Source organism: Rattus norvegicus, chromosome 9 (assembly GCF_021556685.1).
Source record: "Rattus norvegicus strain SHRSP/BbbUtx chromosome 9, alternate assembly SHRSP_T2T, whole genome shotgun sequence".
NCBI classification, from domain to species: Eukaryota; Metazoa; Chordata; class Mammalia; order Rodentia; family Muridae; genus Rattus; species Rattus norvegicus.
The window spans coordinates 112,384,376-112,412,268 of record NC_141542.1 but is presented as its reverse complement, the minus strand read 5'-3'; the positions used below and the strand labels follow the sequence as shown (position 1 = coordinate 112,412,268).

General features: G+C 37.9%; 1 long non-coding RNA gene across 1 annotated transcript in view; it reads left to right on the top strand.

The window, feature by feature from the left end:
* Slco6b1 (solute carrier organic anion transporter family member 6B1) overlaps positions 1–22,011 on the top strand; it is an 80,699-nt gene extending 58,688 nt beyond the window's left edge. Inside the window, 6 exon segments of the long non-coding RNA NR_185094.1 lie at positions 3,255–3,442; positions 7,185–7,249; positions 9,283–9,420; positions 17,175–17,318; positions 18,447–18,496; positions 21,853–22,011. This is a non-coding gene — a long non-coding RNA (solute carrier organic anion transporter family member 6B1).
* Positions 22,012–27,893: the final 5,882 nt, after the last annotated feature.

Below are 27,893 nucleotides of genomic sequence, written 5' to 3'. Positions count from 1 at the left end.
GTTATGAACATCACACATGAAAAAGATTGCCTAACTACACTGCTTCTAATTCTTTTCCTGATTGGGTTTTATTTCCGAGGCTGTGTTATGTGTACGGCACACTGTTATGCCTCGTTAATGGATTATTCTTTCATGAAATATTCCTTTTCACGGCTGGTAACTACAGTGTCTTCAAGTCTATTTTCAATAGATTCTTAATGTTAACTTTCTTTTGACGATTATAGCTGATTCAATTTCCGTGTATCTGTATCTTCATGTTTGATGCGTTAAGGTTATTGCTTCTCTGACACTTGCAAATATCTTTAAATTCAATTTCAACTCATAGATTAATATTTAATATATTTAATATAGAAGAATTTTAGCCTAGCTTCGTCTTATTGGTGTTATTAATTTTTCAAATAAAAAGCATTGACTCATAAATAAAAGAAAAATCGCCCATGTTGACTAAGTTAGCCACTCAACCAATTACCTAGTCCTAAATTGTTTTTCATTACTGGAATTAAATATATTTTGCTGCTTCATTTCAATTGCATTTTCATAGCCCATCTGCTATAATTTATAAACACTTCATCATTATCTTATAAATGGTACATGAGATGGTATGATTTCTGCCAACTCTTCTCACTTAAAATTTACCATTGTCTTTATGGTGTTTCTGTGTGTATGAAGGAAGCCAGCATGCATTAGCTGCAAGTGTGACTCTCCAATATCAATTGCGTGGATTTGAGCATAGTTATGAAGATGTTCTCTGTCTCTCAGTTTGCCTAAAAGTAGGGTAAAAGGCATTCGGAGTGTTGCTATCCCTGCTACAAAGGAGGAAAGTTCATCTCTAAAACATCTCTTACCACTTTAGACAGGACTGTGAAGAAATCTACTAGCATAATTTTATTTTATTTTTTTTATATTTTTTAGTTTTCTGCCATAAACTCACTACTCATTCTGGTTTTTTGTTGGACGTTGTCACGTAAGTCTGATGTCTAAGGCACCCACTGTTCTGAGTCCTCGTCTGTGGAGGCAGCTCCTTGATGTGTCCTACTGGCATCAATTATCAACAAACTGGTGGCTCTCTCTCTCTCTCTCTCTCTCTCTCTCTCTCTCTCTCTGTCTCCCTCTCTCTCTCTCTCTGTGTCTCTCTGTCTCTCTCTGTCTCTGTCTCTCTCTGTGTCTCTCTGTCTCTCTGTCTCTCTGTCTTTCACACTCTCTCTGTATCTTTCTCTCTGTCTGTCTCTCTCTGTCTGTCTCTCTGTCCCTCTGTCTTTCACACTCTCTCTGTCTCTTTCTCTCTCTGTCTGTCTCTCTGTCTCTCTGTCTCTCTGTCTGTCTGTCTCTCTGTCTCTCTCTGTCTCTCTCTGTCTCTGTCTCTGTCTGTCTGCCTGTCTCTCTCTTTCTCTCTCTCTCTCTCTCTCTCTCTCTCTCTCTCTCTCTCTCTGTGTGTGTGTGTGTGTGTGTGTGTGTGTGAACATTATGACTAATACGCTCCCCTTTGCTTTCCATTCTCACCAAAGGTCTAACCTTTTAGGTAATTCCTTATCTCCCATCCTGTAAGTTCCCTAACCTAATTTGCAATTACCAATTTTTATACAACTTACACTTCTCATTCACTTCCTGGGTTGTTTGTTTGGTTGTTTGTTTGTTGTCTTCTTGTTTCTTTCACATTCTGCTCCAGTCCTAGCATGCTTGCTCAGTGAGCTTGCCGAGCAAGATGTAGCTCTCGACTTTATGCCCCACTGCTCTCCTTCTCTTATCTGGAACATGTTTCCTGAGAGCCTTGTAACGTTCTTCCATTTGTTCTTAAAATTTTTTCTCAAGTAATACTCCATCATTCATGCATCCCCTCATACTGCTAAGTACAAAAGCTATTTCGCCTAATATGACCTGCAATTTTTCTTGCCCTCTTTTTCCATGAATAGTAAACACATATGAATCATATAAAACTTTCTTCTGCCATGTTTAATTTCTGACCTTCCTAGGTGGAAAGTTTTCTAATGGCAAACAGATGTTTGTTGTATTGTTTGCAATATGCCCCCTCAAATTAAAATGAGATTTAGCACACAGACATTTAGAAAACTGGTGGATTGGATAATTTTAATTTGGGCTCATGTACATTTATGCTATTTAATGTGTACTTAACCACTCGAGCCCAAGCCATCATTGCACTTGTTTTTGGGAGTACATTTACTTTGTTGTTTCTCTGTTATAATTATTGTTTTGTTTAACTCAGAATATTTTTAAGGGCCTAATAAATTCCCAAATGATCTCTTTATCTCCAGTCCCTGTGTAAGTCTTTTTACGTGTGTGTGTGAGTGTGTGTGTGTGTGTGTGTGTGTGTGTGTGTGTGTGTGCGCGCGCGCGCATTTCTGTCTTCCCAGTGCTGGGATTACAATTATTCTTTTGTGTGCTCTTAAAGCCTTTGATGTCTGGAGCACTGTGTGTACTGTGTTTAATAAAAATCAAATCTGTCATGGGTATATTCAAAATAAAGTATTAGCAAGATCACACAATCTTTTGTAATTGGGTAATCAACCATATTTCAAATATCAGCTGAAATCAATTTTTCATTACTTTTAATTGACCTTAATTTATATTTCTGATAAATGATAATAAATTTAGCCTAAGATAATTACTATTTCTTAAATTTGTAGGACTCTTCCTTATTTACAACAATTATTCATCCACAAACACCTACACAAAAAGTAATTCACTCACGGAAAATACATCTCTGATTTTACAATATTGCATTTCAAAACAATGTATGACAGGTTTAGTATGAGAATATTATTAAAACAATGCATTGTTATCGGATGTGATGGAACATGCCTTTAATCCCAGTATTCTGGAAGCAGAGGCAACCAGAACTCAGTGAATCCCAGACTAGCCAAAGATACACAGTGAGACTGTGCCTAAGTTATGCTGAGAGGATGAAAAGTCACATTCTTTAGGGAGGAGCATACCAGCTAGTTATTAATGGTCAGGCCTGAATGCGTATATTTAAATAACATTATACAAATTGGGCTAGTGTGTATCAACAATTAAGGAAAAGGAGGCTATGAATTTGAAAGGGGGACAAATAGCTTTGGGAAGGGCAAGAGAATCAGAAACTGAGATGATCACATTTTAATCTAAATCATATTTTAAAAAATGAAAAAAACTAGGCCTTTTCCCTTTGTATAATAACTAAGCTTTAAATTTTATACTGAGGTTATTTTTCTCCTGGCTGCATCTGAAATACTTGTTTTTATTGTCACTGTCCATAGACACTCTACAATTGTTCTTGCATTAAACATGGACTGGCAAATGCAGATTCTGAAAATGACCCCATTGATGCCTTCCTCGGAAAGTGTAACACCAAGTGCTATGCACTGCCTTTGTTCTTTGCCTTTTTCTTTTCGTCAATTGTCTTTTCCAGTTCAGCTAGTATACCTATCACCTTGATTATCCTCCGGTAAGTGTGTAATATTCATAATTATTATATATTTAGTACGTAAAATGATGCATTTAGAAACAGTTCAAGTCTTATAGCAAATGAGTTTCAGTTTAAAGTAGTAAATAGAGAAAATGTTTATATCATTCAAAGTCATGTATATGTTTACTTATCGTTCCATAACCTAGAAGACCTAAGCAGGACGATCATGAGTTCCAGCTCAACCTTGGAGTCACAACTAAACCAGGGTTCAAAACAAACAAACAAACAAACAAACAAACAAATAAATAAATAAGCAAGCAAGGGACCCTCAGTATTCTGTCTGGCTACTAATAGCAAAGCATTAATACACAAAGTCATTACACAAAAGTCAGCCAGTTTGGATATATTTATGAAAGTAAATGACCTATCATCAAGAAAAGCGTCACACTCAGAGTAACTTCAAACTTAGTGAAATATCAAGGAAAAAACCTAACCAAGGAGGTGAACTGTGTTTTCGATGAGAACAATAGAAAAGGAAAGAAATCAAAGAATGCATTAGAAAAAGGCATTTTGTGTATACAGGTCAGTAGAATAGATAGTGGGGAAATGCCCACACTACCAAATATAACCTATGAATTTATGCAAGCCCCGTCAGTGTATTCTAATGCCATTCTTCATAAGACAAGGGGGACTCCTAAAATATACATGTACGTATAAAACTTTCTGAATATTCAAACCTGTAATGAACACAGAAGCAATGAGCACAAAGCAAACGGTGAAACTATGTCCACCTTCAAACTACGCAACCAAGCCATAGTGGAAAAAACAACATTCCACTAGCACATAAGCTCAAATGAACAGTAACCGACTAGAATACAGTACCCAGAAATAAACCCACACAGGAAAAGCCCTCTAATTTAAATAAACATTTCCAAAATATATGTTGACTAAGATGTTTCTGTTGAATGCAGTCTTTTCAACAAACGGCTCCGTAAAATCTGGAAGTACACATAGAAAAACAAATGAAACTGATACAAAAAAAAAAAAGAAAAACAAAAATTAAATGAAACAAAGATCTTTATGTAAGACGCTAAACCAATAATGGCTGTAGCGTGTAATATTTCAAAATAACCCATGCTAACGCTGGCTAGGCACGGAGGGTGGTCTCAGTCTGTTCCCGTAGTTTTTCTTTTGTTAAAGCCTGTCCCACCAAAGTTGGCTCTGCTTCTCCAGAGCCCCCAAACAGCTCTCTCCTCCCCACAGCTGGCTGCCACCAAATCCACTCAGTGCTCCCAAATTATCATGGCTAGCTGGGGTGTACTTTTTGTAAACCCATGCTCTGCCTTGGTTCCCTTTCCCTGGAGCTTCGTTGAGTCTCTGTGAAAACGAAAACACCTCAGAATCTTAGTTTAAAATTGACAGATAACACAATCGCTGGGCACAGAACCCTAGCATCCTAATTTCTCCAACTATTCTAACTTAGAAATCTTCCAGTGGTGGATCCACCATCCACCACCTGAACTAATATCCTCTGGCCTCCTACAATGTGCCTGCCTTGCTCCCTCTGTCCAAAAGTTCTAGTTCCCTTCTCCCGTCTTTCCTCTTCCTCTCCCCGACCCAGTTCTGCCTCGTCGACCAATGATTAGTTTCTTATCTTTATTGTCCAATCAATTAGGGGAAAATTCCACTACAAATGACATTGTAAAATAGAAACTAACTGAAACATTTTCTGAAAGCACCCCCAATATAAACATAGGCAATATCTTTCTCAAAAGGTATCCAACAGCTCAGGAATCAGGAGGAATAAAACCGACAAGTGAGATTTCACGATATTTTTAAAAATCCGTACAGTAAAGAAAATGATTAAGAAAGGCTAGCATTCGATGAGCTGGGAAAGGGATTATGTCCTGTTACACCTCTGGCAGGAAACTGCTACTCGGAATATATGAAGAAATCAGAAAAATGAAGCACAAATAATTCAGTCAACGAATGGGGAAATACAATGTCTACACACTTTACCAAAAGAAATACACATATGCAATAAAGAAATGGAGAGATCTCCAATACAAACACAAAAGTGGCAAGGCTCTTTAATAGTAAAGTAAATGCAAATCTGCAACCATTCAGTTCCTGGTTTCCCCCAGTAGAAAGGCTACATTTAAGAAAAACAAAATCTTGTGAGGGCAAGGGAGGGAAAGAAGTGCCCTTGAGCTGAAGTTAATAGCTTTGCATCTGAACCTAGAAATCAGTGTGGATGCCCCTTAAAAAGATTATAAAAAGAATTACTACACGGCTCATCTGTAGCACTGCAGGTTACCTATGTGAGGAATCACAGCACAGAGTACTGACAGAGCCACACAGCACGGTCACTGAGCAGTGGTAACAACACTGCTAAATGGATAAAAAAAATACATGGTGCATATATTGGAGGATTAGTGGACCATAAAGAAGACTGAAATTACATCATTTGCTGGAATATTAATGAAACTGCATATCAACAGATTAAGGGAATAAAGTAGACTTGGAATTTTAAGCACTGTATATAGCACTTATATATAAGTACCTGTATATAGTACCTCATGTTTTGAATCTATCTTTTTTAAGTCATGAACTTAAATGAAAATCCTTAGGACATGAAAGGAAAAAGAGAGTGGAAGTTGATATAAAAGTGTGTGTGTGTGTGTGTGTGTGTGTGTGTGTGTATGTATATATATATATATATATCACAATCAGTTTTCTTCAATGAATAACTGATTTAATCAATAAAAAACAAAGATATTCTTGCTTGTTATTCAACTTTCATATATATATATTATCAACTTTCATATATATTTCATATATATAATATATATGAATTTTAGTTGTTTTAAATGAAACAGTGATATTTTTATTTAAATTTGGAGTTGTGACTATAATAAAGGTACCACCTGAAAGAGGGGACAATCAGAAATTAGGATAAATCAAGTAAAGTTGAATAAAGTTGCAACCAAATATGGGGTGCATGTAAGGAACGACATTGCACAGTGTGGTATGCAGCCATCGTGCACTCCAGCAAATGAGAGAGAGAGAGAGAGAGAGAGAGAGAGAGAGAGAGAGAGAGAGAGAAGAAAAGAGAAGAGAGAGAGAGAGAGAGAGAGAGAGAGAGAGAGATTCAGTCACCCCAAGTAACCATGGGAAGAAGCCTGAAGGTAAAGAATGGACTTAAACTGTCTCCTTCATTCACAGTGCGGTTTAGTTAGAACCCAATGAAAAGCCAAAATGTCAAGTGTAGACTTAATGGTACAATTCATGAGTGTAAATCCCACCATAAACAGCAAACCAGGGAAATGGGCAGGGTACCTGACAATGTTGAAATGGACTCTAAGCAATATGGTAGAGGCAGGAAAGTAAACGTGAGAGCTAGAAAGAGCTGAGCTGTTTCCGGAAAAGGTGGCTCAGGCAGATTTGATCCATAAAGTTCTTTCTCATGGAAAGCACTACAGGATTTGAGTTTTAGGCAGCAAGTGAAAAAAAGGTGCAGAAATGGAAGGATTTACAGTATGTTCATAGGCCAAATTGAACTTTTGTCAACTGGGCAAAGAATATGAAATTATGCATATGATTATATGTAATTCTACATTACATATAAATATATAATCATAAAAATATAAACTTGCATATAGTCATGAATCTAAAATACATACACATAAGCATGTATTAATATATTTGAATAAATATATATATTTAAATCTATACCTACCACATATCACCCATAGGTAATATCATTGATATTTGTTTTCAGAACTTTACCTACAAGTTTACATTCACTGGGCCTAGCTGTGACCTATACAATATTGAGAATATTTGGTATGTATTTTCAGCTATTTTTAATGAGAATTGTTCCTTTTGCTATATTGATTTGCTTAAATATAATTAAAATTATAAGTAAGTAATAATGTGCAATAACACAAAATAAATGAATAGAAGATCATTCTGAAAGATTTAGGAGCCAATTACAGAGAAAACATGTGAAATGAAAGCTATGCAGTTAAACCAAATATGCATCAATTACATTACCTCAGCTGGAACCATGCATTTAAACCAAAGTATTTTCATCATCTTGCACATGTGACTCTGAGAGACTGTACAAAACATTAACATACTCAAAGTCATTTCATACTTAGCATATGTTTGGGAAGTAACCAAATAGAATAAGTCCTTTATAAAAGTTTCATTACCGATGATGATAATCCTTAATTTGATGTCTATGGATATAAATTACCCCAAGAATAGATTGGATATTCTGGGGCGGTTTTGTTAGAACCCAATCAAAATCCAAATCCACGATGAGATTTTTAACTGGCTGGATATTTCAAATGCCTGAGAAAATAGCGACCGTTATTATGAGTCCATATTTGCATCAGCTATGTCATGTCTAGGAGACAGTGTTTTGTGTTTGTCTCTCTGTCCTGTAGCTCTTAACATTCCCTAAACTGGTCCTCTATGATGTTTCCTGAGATGTAGACAAGAGAAGGGTGACACACATGTCACATCTATAGGTGAGCACCCACAGTGAAATATTCTTAGCACAAGTCTGCTTTAAGCACCACATATGGAGTAAGACGCCTCTTGGAGACAGATCAGGAGCAGCACAAATGTATGGAAATACGCAGTGTTTAGGATGAAATTTCACAACATGACCATTTATAAAGACAACATCAATATTTTCTTTACTAGGGTATATGATTTCTCTACTCATGGTTTTGTTTTTGTTTTATTTTGTTGCCATGTTTATAGTACTAGTCATTAATTCCTCCCGCAAAGCAGTCCTCAGATTCAATCAAGGTAGTGGCTGCTTGTCGCCATAAAGGACCTTACCACTGTTGAGCCCTAAGCACCACCTGCCTGGTAGGTTGGTAGTGTAGTTTCCAATCATTTGTACTTTGAACCTGAAGCATATGGTGAGACGAGAAATGGTTCATTGCTTGCTGGGATGCACCTGCGGAGGAGGGACTCCGGAATATAGGTGAGATGAAAATAGAACGGAGGAAAACAGGGAGCAGAAGGGTCCAGGCAGTTTGTGAAGTGATGAGGCTGGAGGAAGAAGGACCAGGGAAAGTCCTAGACAAAATGATGTCTTCATGAAGAAGTCACATGGGCAGTAACAATCTTGCCATCTTAGTAAAAGTATAATAAAGTGGAATAATAGAACTCACAGAACATGAGAAAATGCAGGAGGAATAGAGTGCGAGCATTTTAAGAGGATAGGGATGAGGAGAACAATGGGACGAGTCAACCAAAATTAAAAATTATGATGAAAGTTTGTGAAATCCTACTTATTTACAAACTAGATAAAAATGAAAGACATAGATTGAAAATGTATTTTAATTTAATTGACCGCAGCATGGTGTACACACACTTGGGTGAGTGTGCATATTTGAATGTCATATACAATTCCACACACCCACTGGAGAACCTTGAACTATATCACGCTGGGGTAAAAAAAGAATATTGTAGAGTCGCAAACCACAGAATGCAATCACAAAGCAGTATTAAGTCATTCTCAGTCAGTGAAGCTCTCACAGTTGTGTATCTTTAAAGATACTGGAAGTCACAAAATCATGTGGTTTGCTTCTTTTGTTCTACCTACATCTCAAAAATATTCCCTGCAAACTCAGCAACTTAGAATTCTAAAATCATTTCAAAGTACTAATATTGGTATACATGCAGGAATCAGGATATTGATGAGCCAATCAATAAAAAAATCTATAATAATTTTAAATAATGTGTGTAGGAGTGTGTGTGTGTGTGTGTGAGTGTGTGTATTTTAAGAAAATATTATTCTAATCCTGCTCAGTAGTGTTTTTATGAAGAACTCATAATCACTGACTGTTTTCTAGGTTCCATCCCTGGACCACTGCTTTTTCGAATAGCATCAAGTAGTTCTTGTTCTTACTGGGACATTAATAAATGTGGACTCAGAGGACATTGTTGGATATATAATAAGTTTAAAATGATGTCCATATTGATGGGATTATGTAAGTGATGTAACACATATAAATTTAAGTAAATAAAATTGATTTACAATTTTCAGTTGTTTTAAAGCGAGGTAATAACTAACCATGAGCATATACGCTTATAATTACAGGCTTATACAATCATGTAGGAACATTTTATAAACTTATACTAAATTTATATAATTATATATTAATTTATACAATTTTATTATAGTATTAATATAATATTAAATGCACTTCAGTTCCCTGTTATTCTTTAAAAAAGCATGATAAGTGGCATAATTTCAGTCTGTTAACTTATTTTGCCTGTGCATTTATATATCCAAATTGATTTCACTTGTGAGCTTTTCATTTTCATGGTACTAAATATTAGATAAATATATGTATAAAATACTATAGATGTAAATAGCATCTTCAAAATACTTTTATCTGTTGGAAGACTAAACCTGATGTTTTGGGGTCATACAAACAAATTTGGATCCACACAAGAAATATTTTGTAATTTTTTTAGTTACTGAAAGTTTAATATGTTTACTTGGTATCAATCTTCAAGATATACATTTCCACATGTTATGGAGTTGGGTACAGACTTGGTGTTTATTAAATCAACAGAAAGCAGAGAGGGTGACATGAAAGTGGGAAAAACCTTTCTCTTCTCTAGTGACACACTTTTTCCACTGAGGTTGCTCCATGTCCACAAGCAGTGCCAACAACCAGGAACCCCGTATTCAAATCCCTAAGCCTATGGGACCCTCTCATTCACACTACTGCATTCCACTCCCTGCCTTTCATAAGGTCAAGGCCATGTCATAATGCAAAATACATCTAGTCAACTTTTAAAAGTCTCTAGAAAATACAACAGTCTCTATGCTGTTTGAATGACCAATGTTCATAGGCTCTTTAGAGATTCAAGGCAATCGATTAGCTATAATCCCCACATAAAAATCAATGACAGTTACCTACTTTCAGTATCTAAAGCACATTAGTCACATTGCTTTTCCAAAGGGGAGGAATTGGGACACAGTGGGGAGACAACAGACCAAAACAAGATCAAACCTTAGGAGTGAGCATGTCTCAGCCTGCAGGGAAGTGCCCAGGGATTTAGATGTCTCTGCCACTTCAGCTTTGCTACTCTCTTGGGTATATATTCCACCGCTCTGGCATCTGTATCATCTTGTTGTCTTTCTACTGCTACCCAGGATGCACTTTCACACTTTCATTATAAGGACTCTCAAGGCTTCTTAAACATTCAGAGCCTTCCTCTTGACGGAACTCTCCTGCTGTGTTTGCTGGCCTCAGTATCATACTGAACTTTTGAAGGAGGAATTTAAACATACTCCCTTTACTTTTCCATCTACCACAATCCCATAGTGCCTTGTTAGAACTTAGCATTGTCTCTCACACCCTGGAATTGTAGTTGCAGTACTTTCTGAAAGCTTCCTCAGAGCAGAAAACATTCAGCCTCTCTTTCACAAATTGGAAAGTTGTCTGGGTGCGCTTATGGTATCTTTTACTTTAGCCCAGTGAAGAAGTCTATCTTTTCTAGGAAAATATCTCCTTTACAATAATACCGCTCTTCCAGCATTTGCCTTAACTATAACTAGTACTCGTTTTTCCATCCAAACTCTACATTTCTATTTCTTTCTGCCTTCTCCTTTTTTCTCTGAAGAATCACATAAGAGAAATAGAAAATAACAAAGCCCCGAGTTTAATGACATGCTGTCTTGAAATGACTTCCACCATTGAAATCATCCCATAATTATCCGTGAAGCTCGTAGAACACAGGGAGAAGATAGGCAAACTCTCTAGCAAAATATCACAAGGATGGCCTGTAAGTGGTCTTACTTTCCCCAGGAAACTTGTTGAACTGTGCCTCTACAGCCCACATTTCTCTCGGTGCTTCTTGAATAACCCATGATGCTCTGCGCACACAAATCGACTGCTCTTCCAGCCCACAGATTCTTCACAGCGATCTCACTCTCTGGTACCAAGTTCTGTATTAGATACTTTCCTGTTGCTGGGATAAAATGCAGAAACGAAAGCAGCTTATAGAAGAGTCTGCCTCGAGTGTGGTTTCTGAGTGATGACAGTCCGCAGGTGGGAGGCACAGGAGAAAATGGCACAGAGGGGGGGGGAGGGAGTGTAAACTAGAATTGGGGTAACCTCATGAATTCCCCAGTCCTACCCCAATGGCATGTTTCCTTCAGGAGAGCCACCTCCTCCTAACAAGGCCATCAGCTGGGGACCAGTGTCCAAACGCCTGAGGCTCAGGGAAAACTTGTCACTCAAACCACTATGATAAGTTTCTTTTAAAAGCAGGGATTGGGGGAAAAGTGTAGAAGGTCACGGTAAAGTGGTAAAGTAGGGTGTGTCTGGGAAGACCTAGAGGGACGAGTGGAGGATGAGTATACCAAATAGAATGTGTGAAATTCTGAAAGGACTTTTTAATTAAATCTAAAGAACCTTCATGACTTCTTCTTAAAACAAAACGAAGCTTATACCTCTAACATAGGGATAAGGTGATACTAGGAAAACAAAGCACATTTGGATGAACCCAAACCTGCCTGACCCAATGGAAATTGGTCCTTTTATTTATTTATTTTTTTTTTTGAAATTGGTCCTTTTAAAGAAGCCGAGGAAACTGCCAGTGGGGAATAGTAGGGCCTTAACCATGGTGGTGGTTCCCCATCACCAACTCTGGCTTGAAGGTGTTAAAAGGAGACTGCGGAAAAAGCACAAGCCATAAATTTAAATTTTCAGTCCATTTTAAAGAGCTGAAGAAGATACGCCATCATCTTTTATCCATCCCAAGATGCAGGTCTTCTCTTTATCCAATAACCTTATCTACCCGCTAACCAGTCAACGGCCATCCTGGCTCAAATGTCACGTGCTGTGCTATCCCAGGGCTTGTGTTCAGGTAGCCTTTGATTTACATAATAACAGCCTCAAAGTTATGAGAGAAGAAATACCCAGATATTGTGGAGAGGAATCACTGAGAGTTCTTTTTAATGAAATGAGAATGAACAAGAGTATTTTATCGGGAAAAAATTATTGGATCAAGTCACTATGATTAACACTGAGAACATTATCTTCCTGAGAAATTACAAAATAGGAAAACAGAGTTATATTAATATTGATATTTTATATAAAAATTCAAGAATGGACCTAGCACAGATGAGTGCTTAAATTTGAACAAAATATTTGTGGGTTAAAAAATACATGAATACAATCTGAGTTTTAATTTAATGGATAGAAGAACTGGACATTAAGCCAGAAAGTGAGGTTGTCTGTGTTGATTGTTTGAATGTGAGCCACTTGGTGCTAAGCACAACTTCATACCCATTAGAGAAACTTGGAATATATTCCCATATTAGTACTGGATAAAAGAAAACTACTATAGATACAAAAAGAGAATGCAATCAGAAAGCAATATATAAATAGAAGCAAAATTCAGTAGAAAAAAGTATAAGAAACAATAAGAGCTTCAAAGTGAACAGAAAGAGCATTAGTAAGCTTAGAACTATTACAGAACGTGGGAAGCAATCTAAAAAAATGATGATGGATAATGACAAGCTGACATTCCATATCAGCAATACTATTCTGCCTTGAAAAATGAAGAAACATTTCTCTCATAATATGGATAAGCTAGATAGACACCGTGTGTATTATTTTTTTGTTTTGATTGCTTTAAATCAATCTTGATATTTTATAATGATACAAATAATAATGGTGGTTGCGTCCTGGCGTATTATAATGAAAAGAAGCTTATTTAGTCCACAGTTTTGGAGTTGAAAATTTCACATAGGATTCCAATTCTACAAGAGACTTTTTGCTGTATCAGATCACAGTCTTTGACATAATCTGAGACCTGCTTGTTAGAGGGCTATCACATTGTGACACGAGAAGCTAGAAAATCCAGAAATTAGGCTCTGTTAACATAGAAGTAATCCAGGTCAATTTTTTTTTCTTTTCTTTTTTTCGGAGCTGGGGACCGAACCCAGGGCCTTGCGCTTGCTAGGCAAGCGCTCTACCACTGAGCTAAATCCCCAACCCCCAGGTCAATTATTTGTACAATCTATATTTCTAGTATTCTCTGTGAGTCTCCTGCTGGGTCCTACCTATTACAAGACTTATCATCGTGGTATTCATACAATGAAGTCAAACTTTGCAAGCATGAATTTCCAATCTTCCACAACTCATCCTTGGTTTCCATGATCTACGCTCTTCTCCTAATGTAAAATATAAAAATCACATCCTTATAGTGTCAAGGACCTGCAGAATCCCTACAAAGTTCAAGTCCAAAACTTGACTAGTGTTGTCCAGCCTTCCAGCTGACTTTGGGCTGTTCTTCCTGACTCGCTTGGAGAATTTTTTAGAAATTTTCAGGACCCCACAACACTTGCAATTTGCTTCTCTGGACAATTAGGACCACTTAGTAAGATCTGCTGCCCACGAGAGCAATAAAACTCAGGTCTGAGCCATGACCACTCAAGTCCAAGTGGATCAAGGACCTCAACACGAAACTGGACACACTAAATCTAACAGAAGAGAAAGTTGGTAACTGCCTTGAATACATTGTTGCAGGATACAATCTCCTGACCAGAAAACAAAGGGTTTTAGGCTCTAAGATCGACAACTGGCAAATGATGCCCAATTTAACTGAAAAGCTTCTATAAGGCAAAGGACACTGATCGCAGTGCAAAGCAGTAGCCTACCAACTGGGAAAAGAGCTTCACTAGCCCTACATCTGACAGAGAGCTAATGTCTAAAATACACAAAGAACTCAAGAAGCTAGACTCCACCAAGTCAAATAACCCAATTTAAAAACAGGGTATGGAGATAAACAGAGGATTCTCAACAGAGGAATCTAGAGTGGCTGAGAAGCACCCAAAGAAATGTTCAGCATCCTTAATCAGCAGGGAAATGCAAATCAAAATGGCTCTGAAATTTCACATTACAACAGCCAAAATGGGTAAGATCAAAAGTCAAGTGGCAGCCAATCCGGACAATTATGTGAAGAAAGGGAAAATTTGGAACTAGTTTTACCTGCGGACCCAGCTATACTGCTCCTGGGCATATATACAAAACATGCTACATCATACCACAAAGACACATGGTCCATTATGCTCATAGCAGCTTTATCATAACAGCCAGAAACTGGAAACCAACCAGATGTCCCTCAACAGAAAAATGAATGTAGAAAATGCAGTTCATTTGCACAGTGAAATCCTATTTGGCTATTTAAAAAAAAAAAAACAATTTTGAAGGCAAATGGATGGAACTAGAAAATATCATCCTGAGTGAGATAACACAGACCCAAACGGACATGGAACCACTGACAAAGTGGATTTTACCCATGGAGTTTAGAACACCCTTGATATACCCCATAGAAGTAAAACAGGAAAGAAGACCCAAGAAACGATGCTTGAATCACACTTAGAAGTGTAAACAGTATCATCATAGGAGACAGAGGGAAGGAGGGAACTGGATGGGTGGGGGGAACGGGGAGTCAGGATCAGGTGTGGTGAAAGATAGGAGAGAGGTCCAGAACACTAGGAGAAAGACTGCAAATCTTCAGCTGCCAGGATTGGCGGGAAATATCTAGGAAGTCCCAAAGACCTGTCATGGGGGATGCTCCTGGGACTCAGTGAGAGTGACCTTAGCTGAGATGCCTATCAGTGGGGACATTCGACCTGTAGAGGACACTTCCTGTAGCCATCCAGGTCCCCAGCGGAGGTATAGAACCCTCAACCCACCCTCAAAACTTTCAACCCCAAATTTTCCTGTCTAAAAGAAATGTAAAAACAAAGATAAAACAGAGACTGAAGGAAAGGCCAACCAATAACTGGCCCAACTTGAGACCCATCCCATGGGCAAACCCTAATCCCTGACATTACTAATGATTCTCTGTTAATTCTTACAGACAGGAGCCTAGCATGACTGTCCGCTGAGAGACTCTACCCAGCAGCAGATTGAAACGTGCAGATACCCACAGCCAAACATTGGATAGAGATTAGGGACTCATGGAAGAGTTGGCAGGAGGATGGAAAAAAGGGGATGGGAATGTCTCAGGAAGACAAATAGAGTCAAATTATCTACCCACCCCCGCCCTCCAGAACTCTCATGGACTGAGCCACCAACCGAAGAACATACATAGGCTAGACCGAGGGCCCCATAACAGATGTAGCAGATGTGCAGCTGAGTCTCCAAGGCTGCCTTTTCTGGACTCAGTGGGAGAGGATGTATCCAATCGAGCAGAGACTTGAAGCGCCGCCGGGGAATAGGAGTGGAGGGGGCACTTCAGTCTCTCAGAGAAGGGGAGAGGGATAAGGGGAGAGACTCTATGGGGGAGAAACTATGGTGGGGGGTAGCAGCATTTGGGATGTAGATAGAGAGACATAGATAGTTAAAAGTTAAAAAAAAACTAAAAGGAGGAAAAAAGAAAGGAAGGAATCAGGGAGGAAACAGTTTCCCTGAGCAGCAAGCCCATGCTGAGTGATGGCGCTCAGCCCCTGAGGGCCTTGGCTCATCGTTTAGATGCGCCATTGAACACTCCTGTTTAGTCACAGTAATCTCATCGGCAAGTCCTTACGGGTCACACTTAGGTTTTGTTCTTCCAAAGATGTGGTTGTGCTCTTTCTTGACCAGGCTATAAACTCCCCGTGTCTTTGCCTTCCCATTCCTTTGGTTCTACTGAAATTCTGAATAAAAACAGCCAGTGCTGCCCACAGCATATCATTGCTGATTGGTTGTTTTAAATTCTGCCCCCTCGATGTTAACCACGTCTCTTGGTATTTCTTTGCACTCTTCGTTCTGGGTAATCCTTCTGCCAGGTCAGTCTTTGTAAGACTGCAACAGAATGCTCTGTTCTGTCACAGATCCTTCTGAGTGAAAGCGTGGTTTCCCACCTCTTGGTCTCACCGGCTCTGGAAAATGTATTCAAAGAGGACTCCGTGCCACTGCCCTGTTGCTCTTACCTATCTTTGGATGCCAATTATTTATTTATTTATTTAGACATAGGCGATATTAATGTATGGTCTGAACTTTTTCTATTCTTGTCACATAAGTTTCTTATTACCAATACATTCTTCTTGGAAGCACCACTCGATGTATTTTCCATGATTTCTCATTTGTTTTTCAAGCTCTGTGTTTCCAAAAGAATATTAGTTATTCACTACCTATAATTTTCATTGTAATATTACAGGTAACTTTATCTTTGAGAGAGTATCCCTTGACTTATATGAAATAATGAATAAATGGAAAATAATCATTAACTTACTTGTGTTGTAGCTATATTGACTAACTGGTATTTTTTTTTTTTTTGCTACATCATTTTGACTCTTAACAGGATTTATTACTTGTGAAGTTTAATTATTACATAACAATTTTAATTTTCAAAAACCTATGAAAGCAATTTTCTATAAATTAATGTTTATGTATGGGAAATGATCAATATTTCAAACACTAAACCTGCTTAAATCTTTAAGAATGTTTCAGTTTCTTTTGATGATAAATTTGGAAAATGCATTTATGTGTCTTTACATTAATACAGTAAATGAATGCATAAAACACTACTCTTTGGAGGCTATCTGATTAATATGAAAAGTTTAGTAAGCATTGAAAAATTAATTTTAAATCACTATAATATTAACTTTATTTTGTAATTTAGAAATTAATACTTTCAGAAGTAAACTATATACTTTCTTGAGGTGCTTGGCATTCTTTTCAAAACTTTTATTAAAAACATAGTTACATTATGATTTTCTTTAATACAGGTATTTCTTGCAAATTAATCTCAACCTTGCTCTCCCTCTTGGCACTTTTAAAGTATAATGTTTTAAGAGTTGGAAGTGAGGGCGTAAAGAAAACAAAAGAAAGCAAAACAAGAAAAACGTAATTCTTAACTGATTTCTTCTTTGGTAAGAACTTTGTTTTTCCCTTTGTCAATGGAGTAACTTTTAAGATAATAATAATGATGTAGTTTAAAAGTATGTTTCATGTAATGCTTCAATTAATCTGAGCATAAAACCATGACTTGTTTTAAGATTGCTTAAGATATTTGAATATCTAACTTTTTTCTTTAAAAAAATCTTTGGGTTATGGTGCATGTTTTTAACCTCAGCATTTGGGAGGCAGAGAAAATAAATCTGTGAATTCAAGGCCAGCCTGGTCTACAAAGTTTTAGGACAACCAGAGCTACCAACTCTGTTTCCAAAAAACAAAGAAAAAAAACAAAACAAAACAAAACAAACATGCTAAACTTAACTCAAAAATAGGCACGTGCATACACACACACACATACACACATACACACACACACACACACATACACACATACACACACACATACACACACACACACACACACACACACACAAATCTATAGCAACAAATGGGGGGGGTAATTAAGAGAACTGGCTGCTCTTGCAGAAGTCCTGAGTTCAATTTCCAGCAACAGCATGGTGCGTCACACAACTATCTGTAATGTAATCTGATGCTGTCTTCTGGCATGCAAGTTTTCATGCAAATAGAGCACTCATATACATAAAATACATAAATAAATCTTTAAAAATATTGCAGGTATTTTTCCTTTCATCAAAAATTAATTCATTTCTCATACATTATATTCTGATTACAGTCTGTATTCTTTCTATTCCTCGACTTCCTCCCCACCTCCCCTCCTCTCCTGGTGTACCCCCTTTCTGTCTCTCATTAGAAAGTAAGCTTCTGGAAGATAACCAAACACAACAAAATAAAATACAATGAGATAAAAAAGAAAAATTGTTACATTGGACCTGGACAAGACAACCCAACAGAGGGAAAAGAGCAGGCACAAGAATCAGAGATCCATTCCTTCAGATACTCAGGAGTTCTGTTAAAACCCAAAACTGAAAGCTGCAATTTATGAGAGAACTGCGTGCAGGCTTTCTGATTGCTGTTATGCTGTCTATGAGTTCATATGAGCCTGCCCCGATTGACTCAGAGAGCCTCGTTCTGGTATCTTCCATTCTCTCTGGCTCTTATACTCTTTCCTCCTTTTCTGCCAGGTTTCCTGAGCTCCGAGGAACAAGATTTGATTGAGACATCCCATCTAAAGGTACATGTTCCAAGAATTCCTCTCTGCATAATGTCTGGCTGTGGGTCCCTGCGTCTATTCCCATCTGTTGCAGGAGGAAGCTTCTCTGGTGATGACTGAACAAGGCACTGATGTTTGAGTAGAGCAGAATATCATTAGAAATCATTTTACTGCCTTTTTTTTTAAAAAAAGAAAAGTAGTGTTTGGTTTTATCCTAGGTCTCTAGGCTATCTAGTATCTGGTTCTTGGTCACCCAAGCAGCGTCAGGTATGAGTTCTGGCTCATGGAGTGAGCCTTAATCAAATCAAATCTGGGTCGGCTGTCTCCACAAGTTTGGTGCCATCATTGCCTTAGCATATCTGAGAGGCAAGACAGATTGTAGACCAGAATATCTTCCGACACCAACAAGACTAAAACGTAGGGGTTAAGGCTCCATGTAGGCACCAGCTGGACTTACCCATGTTCAAAAGGTGGTGCAGGTGTTGTCCTTGGCAATGTGGCTAACTTATTATCTTAACAACAGCCTGACTTGTTTGAGGATTTCCATTTACCTGTTTAGTCAACAACTAAAATGAATGCAACATAGTCCCACTACTGAAAGCTGCCCTTGAGACAAGAGATGGGTTTTTTGGACTCTCTCCCCCATTATTAGGAGACCTCACTTAGATCACCCTTATACGTTCTAGGGCGTTTCTACTGCACTAGATTTCATACCATCCATCAAATGTCCATCAAGATCTCCTTTAGCCCCATCTCCACTCCTACCCCCCACATGACTATCTCATTCCCTTCTATGTCCAGCCCCAGTGCACTCTTACAATCTATTGTTTTCCCCTCCCAGGCAGATCCCTGCCCCCCACGCCCTTCCCTTCTGTGTCTGTGTGTATGGACTGTAGGCTGGGCATCATTTATTTAATGACTACTAACCACATATATGTGCCTATATACCATTTTTACCTTCCTGGGTCTGGATTACCTCACTCAAGATTATTTTAATCTCCTTCAGTCCATTTGCCTGCAAATTTAATGGTACAATTTTTCAACCATAAGCAATACTTTACTGTGTAAATGCACCACATTTTCTTTATCCATCCTTGAGTTTGGGGTCATTTAGAGTTATTTACAATTCCTAGCTACCTGTTATGAACAATGCAGCAATCAGTACTGTTGAGGAAATGTTCTTGTAGTAGGATGGATTGTCCTTCAACTATATATCCAAGAATGTTAGAGGTGAATGGATTCCCACCCTTCTGAGTGACCCCATGCAGGTTGCTATAGTGGCTGCATAAGTTAGCACTCCCACCATCAATGAAAGAGTGGTACCCTTCTTCCACACCATGTGCTGTCATTTGTTATTGGACTTAGACGTTCTGATGTGTATAAGACAGAATATCAAAACAACAACAAAATTGATTTGCATTTTCCTGGGAGCCAATGATGCTGAACATTTCCTTTATACGTTTCTCAGACATTTGAGTTTCCTCTATTGAGAAATCTTTGTTTAGATCTGTACCCCATTTTTGAATTAGATTATTTTGCTTTTTTCGATACCTAGATTCTTTAGTTCTTTATATATGTTTGATATTAGTTCTCCATCTGGCATGGAGTTGGTAAAAACCTTTCCCATTCTGTAGATAGCTGCTTCGTCCAAGTTAAGGTATACGTCGCCTTCCAGAAGCCTTCCAGTTGCATGAGTTCCCATTTATTAATTGTTGATTTTAGTGCCAGTGCTACTGGTGTTCTGTTTAGAAAGTCTTCTTCTGTGACAATGTGCTAAAGGCTTTTCTTTCACTTCCTCTTCTGTCAAGACTCAGTATGTTTGGTTGAATGTTGAGGTTTTTGGTCCACGTAGACCTGAGTTTTGTGCAGGGTGATAAATATGGCTTTATTTGCATTCTTCTACATGCACGCATCCAGTTAGATCAGTACCATTTGTTAAAGATACTGTGGATTTTTTTCCAGTGTTTATTTCTGGTTCCTTTATTTAAAAAAGTCAGGTGCCCATAGGTGTGGCAATTTAAATCTGGGTCTTTAGTTAGATTCCATTGATCAATGTATCTGTTTTCTGCCAGTGTCATGTGATTTTCATTACTATAGTTCTGAGGTACAACTTGAAACTGGGAATCGTGAGATCTCCAGCAAGCAGATCTTTTACTTATTGTTCAGGCTTGTTTTAGCTTTCCTTTTTTCTTTTCTAATTAGCTTGGTTTTTTTTTTTGGTTGTTGTTGTTCATGTGAAGTTGAAATTTTTCCTTTCGAGGAAGAGCAGAGGAATTTTTTTTTCCCCCTGGGGATGGACTGTGGGTTCGAAGGAATTGGGAGATGCAGTAAAGCAGAAAGTAGAGAGGGGATATTAGGAAGGGAAGGCTTGTGTGGTCCACAGAAGATGGAGGAAGGGACACAGAAGGCTGCAACAGGGGTTCTATCTCAGTGCTGGAGGTGAGACTTGGGGATTGGATCTGAAGGGACAGAGAGCACTGGTAATACTTTTAATAGGAAGGGAATAGAGGAGTGTGAAATGGAAATGTGAAAGTGTGCACAGTTTAACTCTACAGGGTTTCCCCATTAGTTACCGGGATATAGGCCATATAGGATTAACTCCCTTTCTTCAAGTACATTTAAAATGTTCTACTTTATAACTGAGAATTTCACACATGCAAAAATGAAATGCTAGCATACACCTCATCCTCCTAATTTCTATTTATGTTAATTTTATCTGGCAACTTGGTAATTGTTTCTCAATAATCTAACACATTAAATTAGATATTTCAACTTAAACTAAAATTACATTAAATTTCCAAGATAAATTATTTTAGCCTTTTAATAGTTAAATTTCTACTGAGATTTGTTTTAGAAAACATGAAATTTGATGTTGTCACACATCTCTACATTTTACATTCACTCAAATTTTATTAAAAGTGCCTGATAATCTGAATAAATTGCCTGGTTTTTTCTTTATCATTTAGTTTAAAATTAAGCCCAACTATTTCTTATGGAGGAAAAGTTGCACTTAAATATGGAAGCATATTAATTAATGTATGGGATTTGTCTCAAATTAAGTTGTGCTTCTAAAGAAATTTTAAGTTTTCATATTTGGTACATATTTTGTTACAGCTTCCACATACTAGATAAAAAATATTTTTTTCTACAACAAGAAAACAAATAGGCCAGGTTCCTCTACTGTTCCTTCTCTGGGAGAAGTGATAACCTTAACACAACTTTGCATAGAAGGATGACTCCATTCATACACATGGCAGGTAGAAGAAAGTATGGGGCAGAAAATACTCATTGGACTCACACTCTTTAAATTGAATATGCAATGTGAAAATCTCATTTTATGTGAAAATTGACTGACTGTTTTTGGTTTAAATCTGTAGGACTGGAGAACCTGTGAGGGTCCAGGTTCGAAGGACAGCAGCCTATCCTTTGGAGATTTCCTAAGATTGTGGCAGCACTGTAATTTCATAAGAGAAAATTATCAGAAAAATATCTATGCAAATTTTTATTTCATTAATAAAGAATACTTTTGTGAAATGTTTCTGACCATGTCTTGTGGGTTAGCACTTTTTCCTTAGTTTTATTTTGGAGACAGCGTGTGTTCCTGACATAGCACATACATGAGCAGCTACTAGGAGTCAGTTTTCTCAAACCACTGTATGCTAAGGGGATTGATATGTATATATTAAATAATTTAAAAATAACATTCGTTTCTGTAGTAAGAATTATTAAAATTATGTCCGAGGGCTCCTTGCCCATCTTAGAATATTTATGTTCCCAGGCTAAGGGCATACACAGCCTTTGTATTTTAATATGCCTTAGGCAGCACAGTAGGTGACCAGTTGCTTACCCCCATGTTGTTAGAATCTACTTTCCTATCTACAATCCCAAGTTATCACTTCTTATCTGGGCTTCTCTTAATGCAATTGGACATCCCTCTGGACCATGCTTTCATGCCCTTAGCCCATGTGGATGTCCTTCTCTTTTCTGCATGTTCTCTTTCTTCTGTGGCAGCTTATCTCTCCCCCTGTGGTCCTCTCTCTCCAAGCCCATGAAACCTCAACCACACCTATGTCTATTCTTCCCACCTACTGGCTCCTGGTATCTTTATTTCCCAATCAAAATAAACTTGGGGGCAGATTCCTAGGGGTTATGTGAAGACTCCAGGTCTTGGGGACACGTTCTTAGCACTACAGTAAAGAATAAAAGAAACTTCAATTGTAAGATGGTAACTAGTCTTCAACCCTGTCAGAGATTTAAGAAGGAATTAAGTATTACCTAAGTATGTAGGAAGCATAAAGATATAGCTTCAAAAACTTACAACAATGGGCAAAGACAGCTGAGTGCCTGGATGGTTCCCAATATTCATAGACCATTTGAGTATGTATCTCTAGACTTCTGGAACAGAACTTCTGACAGACCTTAAGAGAAGCATGAATTATAAGGACTAGCTTACATGGTCTTGGCAGAGCTTAGCAATCAATTGTCCTGCATTCATTTGTCCTTTTAGCTCAGTGGCTAGCTTGCCACAATTGAAGCAACTCTGCCTTGAGATATTGATGCTCAGTTTCTTCTTTAAAGTGGAATGGGGGTAGTGTCAGAAGCAGACATATCTCACAGTCAAAGGATCTTTTAATAGTGAAGGAACATCCAATATATTGTGTGGATCTCTGACATTTTTGAAGACCATCTATATACAGTATAACTGAATTGTCAAACACTGATTATCTTTAGCTATTTACTGTTTGAATATTGTTGAAAACACTTTATTGTAATTAACTAAATTAGAATCTAATATCATCAAGAGTTTTACTATATGACTATTAACTGGCATTACTTAATCATTCTAAATGGTTTGTAATAGCAGTTATTAAAAGGACTGGGTCTAAGCTTTGTATTCTTAAATGAGTTATGTGGGCACAATGCCTATCTAATGAAGCAAAATTAATTTTAAATTTTGTATCAATATACAAAGATTTATACCAATGAAAACCTTAAACCTGTAGCAATATATAAATTCTATACCAATGTAAGAAAATAAAACCAATTCTGTATCAAAATATAAAGATTTCTACCAATGTAGAATTACAGTTATAAAATGATTTGTTTAAGAGTAGATTTAACAATTCATCCCTATTTTCTTAATCTCAATATTAGCATATCCCCCTTTTTTTTAACCACCTTCCATTTTCTTAAAATTCAACGGATAGAAAATAGGAAGGGAAAGATATAAATTTTTGAGTTTAAGTTTTTAATTTAGTTTTCTCCTTGCCTAAAACTATACTTATTTATAAATTATCTTTTAAAATAACAATATATGTATAACTTATAAAGTAATTAAGTCAGATATCTTAATCTAAGGGTTTGGGGTGATAATTATTTATTATTTTTTGTTGAAGTGGGATGAAGACTTTTGGAGGAACAAGTAAATTAGAAAAAAGATGGTTATCCTTGGACTTCACATACACATGTGCCTTACGGTTTTACTGTGTGAACAGACACTGTGACCAAGGTAAGTCTTATAAAGGACAATATTTAATTGGGGCTAGCTTACAGGTTCACAAGTTCAGTCCATTATCATCAAAGAGGGAACATGGCAGCATCCAGACAGGCATTGCGCAGGAGGAGCTGAGAGGTCTACATCTTCATCTGAAGGCTATTAGCAGAATATTGGCTTCCAGGCAGCAAGTACTAGGGTGTTAAAGTCCATGCCACAGTGACACACCTACTCCAACAAGACCAAATGTCCATGTAATGCCACTCTCTGGGCCAAACATATACAAACCATCACAACATGCATGTTTGGTTTCTAACACTTATACATGGGAATGCAAACATGAACACATACCCTCATTGCAACGCTCATACACAAAAACATGAAAATTACAAAAAATCATTACACATTTGAGAGTACAAGTATAGGTGAAAATTAAGAATTTCTGTACTAAAACGGGAATATACAGAGAACTCATATTTCCAACAACCTATGGATTTCGTTAGTGTAATTGGTCATTTTTAATAGCAGATTGCCTAATACAATGCAAAATCATAAAACCTGGTTAAGTGCATCCTTTACCTCAGCTATATCTTCAAAGTGGAAACAAATAGAACTGACTGACTTTGGTGTTGGCTTACAATTGATCAAGTCTTATCTCCACAGACTTATTAAGACATTGGAAATTCATGGCAAGGTTCTGGTTACAGAGTCACAGAACTGCCTTGTTATGTGTTAGCTGTTTACCTCTGAGGCCTTTTCTTCATCTGTCCATTTATTTCTGTATAATTTTAGTAATATTTTAATTAGTATTATTTTAACTTTTCATAATTGTTTCTTCTTCTTCCCTTGGGTTTCCTGATCCCTGAGAGGAGTGATTTTGATGGAACTATCCCATGCACGGCTGAGTGATACAAGATGTCTCTCTCTCTGCCCGGTGTATTGCTATATGCCCCGTATTTGCTTCCGTTTAGTAGGAGAGGCAGCTTCTATAATGATGGCTTAGCAAGACACTGATCTATGAGTATTGCAGAATGATATTAGACATCATTTTATGGCTACACTTTTGTTTGTATGTTTTGTGAGCAGGTGCATGTATATCCACGAATGAATGCATGCATGCATGTGTGTGTGTGTGTGTGTGTGTGTGTATGTGTATGTGTATGTTTGTGTGTGTCTTTGTGTGTTTAGTATTTGGTTTTACCCTAGGTCCCTAAACTATTTAGTTCTCAGGTTTTGTCACCCAAGCAGGGTCAGGCATGGGGTTTGTCTCTTGGAAAATCAAAGTCAAATCAAATATTTGTTGAATACTCCCAAAAGTTTGGTGTCAGCATTTTGCCCTAGCATATCTTGCAGACAGGATACCGTTTTAGATCAAAGCATTGGTTGGGTGGACTGGTATTTACCTTTATTTTTTGCTGGCATGCAAAGTACTTTTCTATACCAAATACATTAATACATATGTATAGAAGGCACTAGGTTGGCACAGCTGGTTGTTTCCACAACAGTCATGTGGGGGTTGTCTTCAGCAACGCTACCCTGCTGCCAGTTTTCAGAGAGCAACCATGGTCTTAGCAATAGCCTGGGTTGTTTGGGGATTACCATTAAACACCTTGGCCAAAAACCCAATTAGGACCAACCCAAACTCGGTATTGGAAGCTTCATTGATCAGGAGCTCTCCAGCTGAAGATCAACCCCCCCCCCCGTTATTTGGTGATTTCATCAGTTATCTCAGAAAGCTGCTGCTGCATTAGGTTTTCATACTCCCTCTCAAAGAGAACATAATCTTTGCTGTCTCTCCGCATCGTCCTGATCTTCCCACTACACCCTTCCACTTGATCTTCCCATTCCAGTCCCTGTTGTTGGGAAAATAAAAAAAATAAAAAAAGGCTGTTTTTTATCCCCAGTGACCCAAGATATCTGCTGGATGTCTTAATTTTCAGTCAGCAAAGCCGCTCACCCGTGCTGCTCCATCCCATATCACACTGCCGAAGGCCTCTCTCATAGCCTGGCAGCAGGCTCTCTACGTATCTAGTTCCCAAGGCAAATTTCCATGCCAGAAACACAAATTCCAACTCTGTGGCGGCCCAGACCAGCCACCCCACACCCCATCACACTTAAATCTACACATGAAAGAACATGCAACACAATAACCTTTGGCCCAATTGATAAGATATAATTGCCCACCTAAACATACAAAGCCCAATACACATCCATCCCTTAAGAACATTCATAACAACCTGTAAAGCTACAGCGTGGAATCTTTTTTTTTTTTTTTTGAATTTGCTATATATTTTTCATCTTTATTATCTTGAGTATTTCTTATTTACATTTCGATTGTTATTCCCTTTCCCTGTTTCTGGGCCAACATCCCCCTAGCCCCTCCCCCTCCCCTTCTATATGGGTGTTCCCATCCCCATCCTCCCCCCATTACCGCCCTCCCCACAACAATCACGCTCACTGGGGGTTCAGTCTTAGCAGGACCCAGGGCTTCCCCTTCCACTGGTGCTCTTACTAGGATATTCATTGCTACCTATGGGGACAGAGTCCAGGGTCAGTCCATGTATAGTCTTTAGGTAGTGGCTTAGTCCCTGGAAGCTCTGGTTGCTTGGGATTGTTGTACATATGGGGTCTCGAGCCCCTTCAAGCTCTTCCAGTTCTTTCTCTGATTCCTTCAACGGGGGTCCTATTCTCAGTTCAGTGGTTTGCTGCTGGCATTCGCCTCTGTATTTGCTGTATTCTGGCTGTGTCTCTCAGGACAGATCTACATCCAGTTCCTGTCAGCTTGCACCTCTTTGCTTCATCCATCTTATCTAGTTTGGAGGCTGTATATGTATGGGCCACATGTGGGGCAGGCTCTGAATGGGTGTTCCTTCAGTCTCTGGTCTAAACTTTGCCTCCCTATTCACTCCCAAGGGTATTCTTGTTCCCCTTTTAAAGAAGGAGTGAAGCATTTGCATTTTGGTCATCCTTCTTGAGTTTCATGTGTTCTGTGCATCTAGGGTAATTCAAGCATTTGGGCTAATATCCACTTATCAATGAGTGCTTACCATGTGTGTTTTTCTGTGATTGGGTTAGCTCACTCAGGATGATATTTTCCAGTTCCCTCCATTTGCCTATGAATTTCATAAAGTCGTTGTCAGCGTGGAATCTTAACATCACCTGCCACATTGTCCTGCCATGGCTTCTTTCCCTGTCCCTCCTGTCTCTTCTTCCTTTCTGTTCCAGTCTCTTCCTCTTCCTTCAAACTTTTCTCCCGCCCATCCTTCCTTCTCATCCAATAACAGGCCTCCTTCTATCTTGTACCTGCCTCACCTATGACATCATCCTACAAGTCCCTTCTCCCATCTATCCAAACTCTATTTCTCTTCCCTAGCAAGATCTATTTGTCCTTCTAATGGCTTAATCTATCTGTAAATTCTGTGGTCCTATTGATTTAACAGCTAATATCTACATACAAGTGAATACATACCATATCTGTCTCTCTGGATCTGTGCTACTTCAGGATGCTTTCTTCTATGTCCTTCCATTTACCTTAAATTTTTAATGTGATTTTTTTTAATGACTGAGCACAATCACACAGTAGAGAATTGCTTAAATGTGCTCAGGCAAATATATATATATATATATATATATATATATATATATATATCACATTTATTCACTCTTCTATAGATGGACATCTAAGTTATTTCTAACTTCTGGTTATTATGAACAAATATGGTCGAGCAGATGAGTCTGTGGTAAAATGAAGCATTCTCTGGATAAATTGAAAGAGTGCTATAGCTGGATCTTGAGATACATCAATTCTCATCTTCTTGAGGAACTGCCACACTGATCCAGCAAGAAATGAGGGCTTCAGTTATTCTACATACATGGAAGCATGACCTGTCATTTATTTTATTGGTTTTAGCCATTCTGACAGGT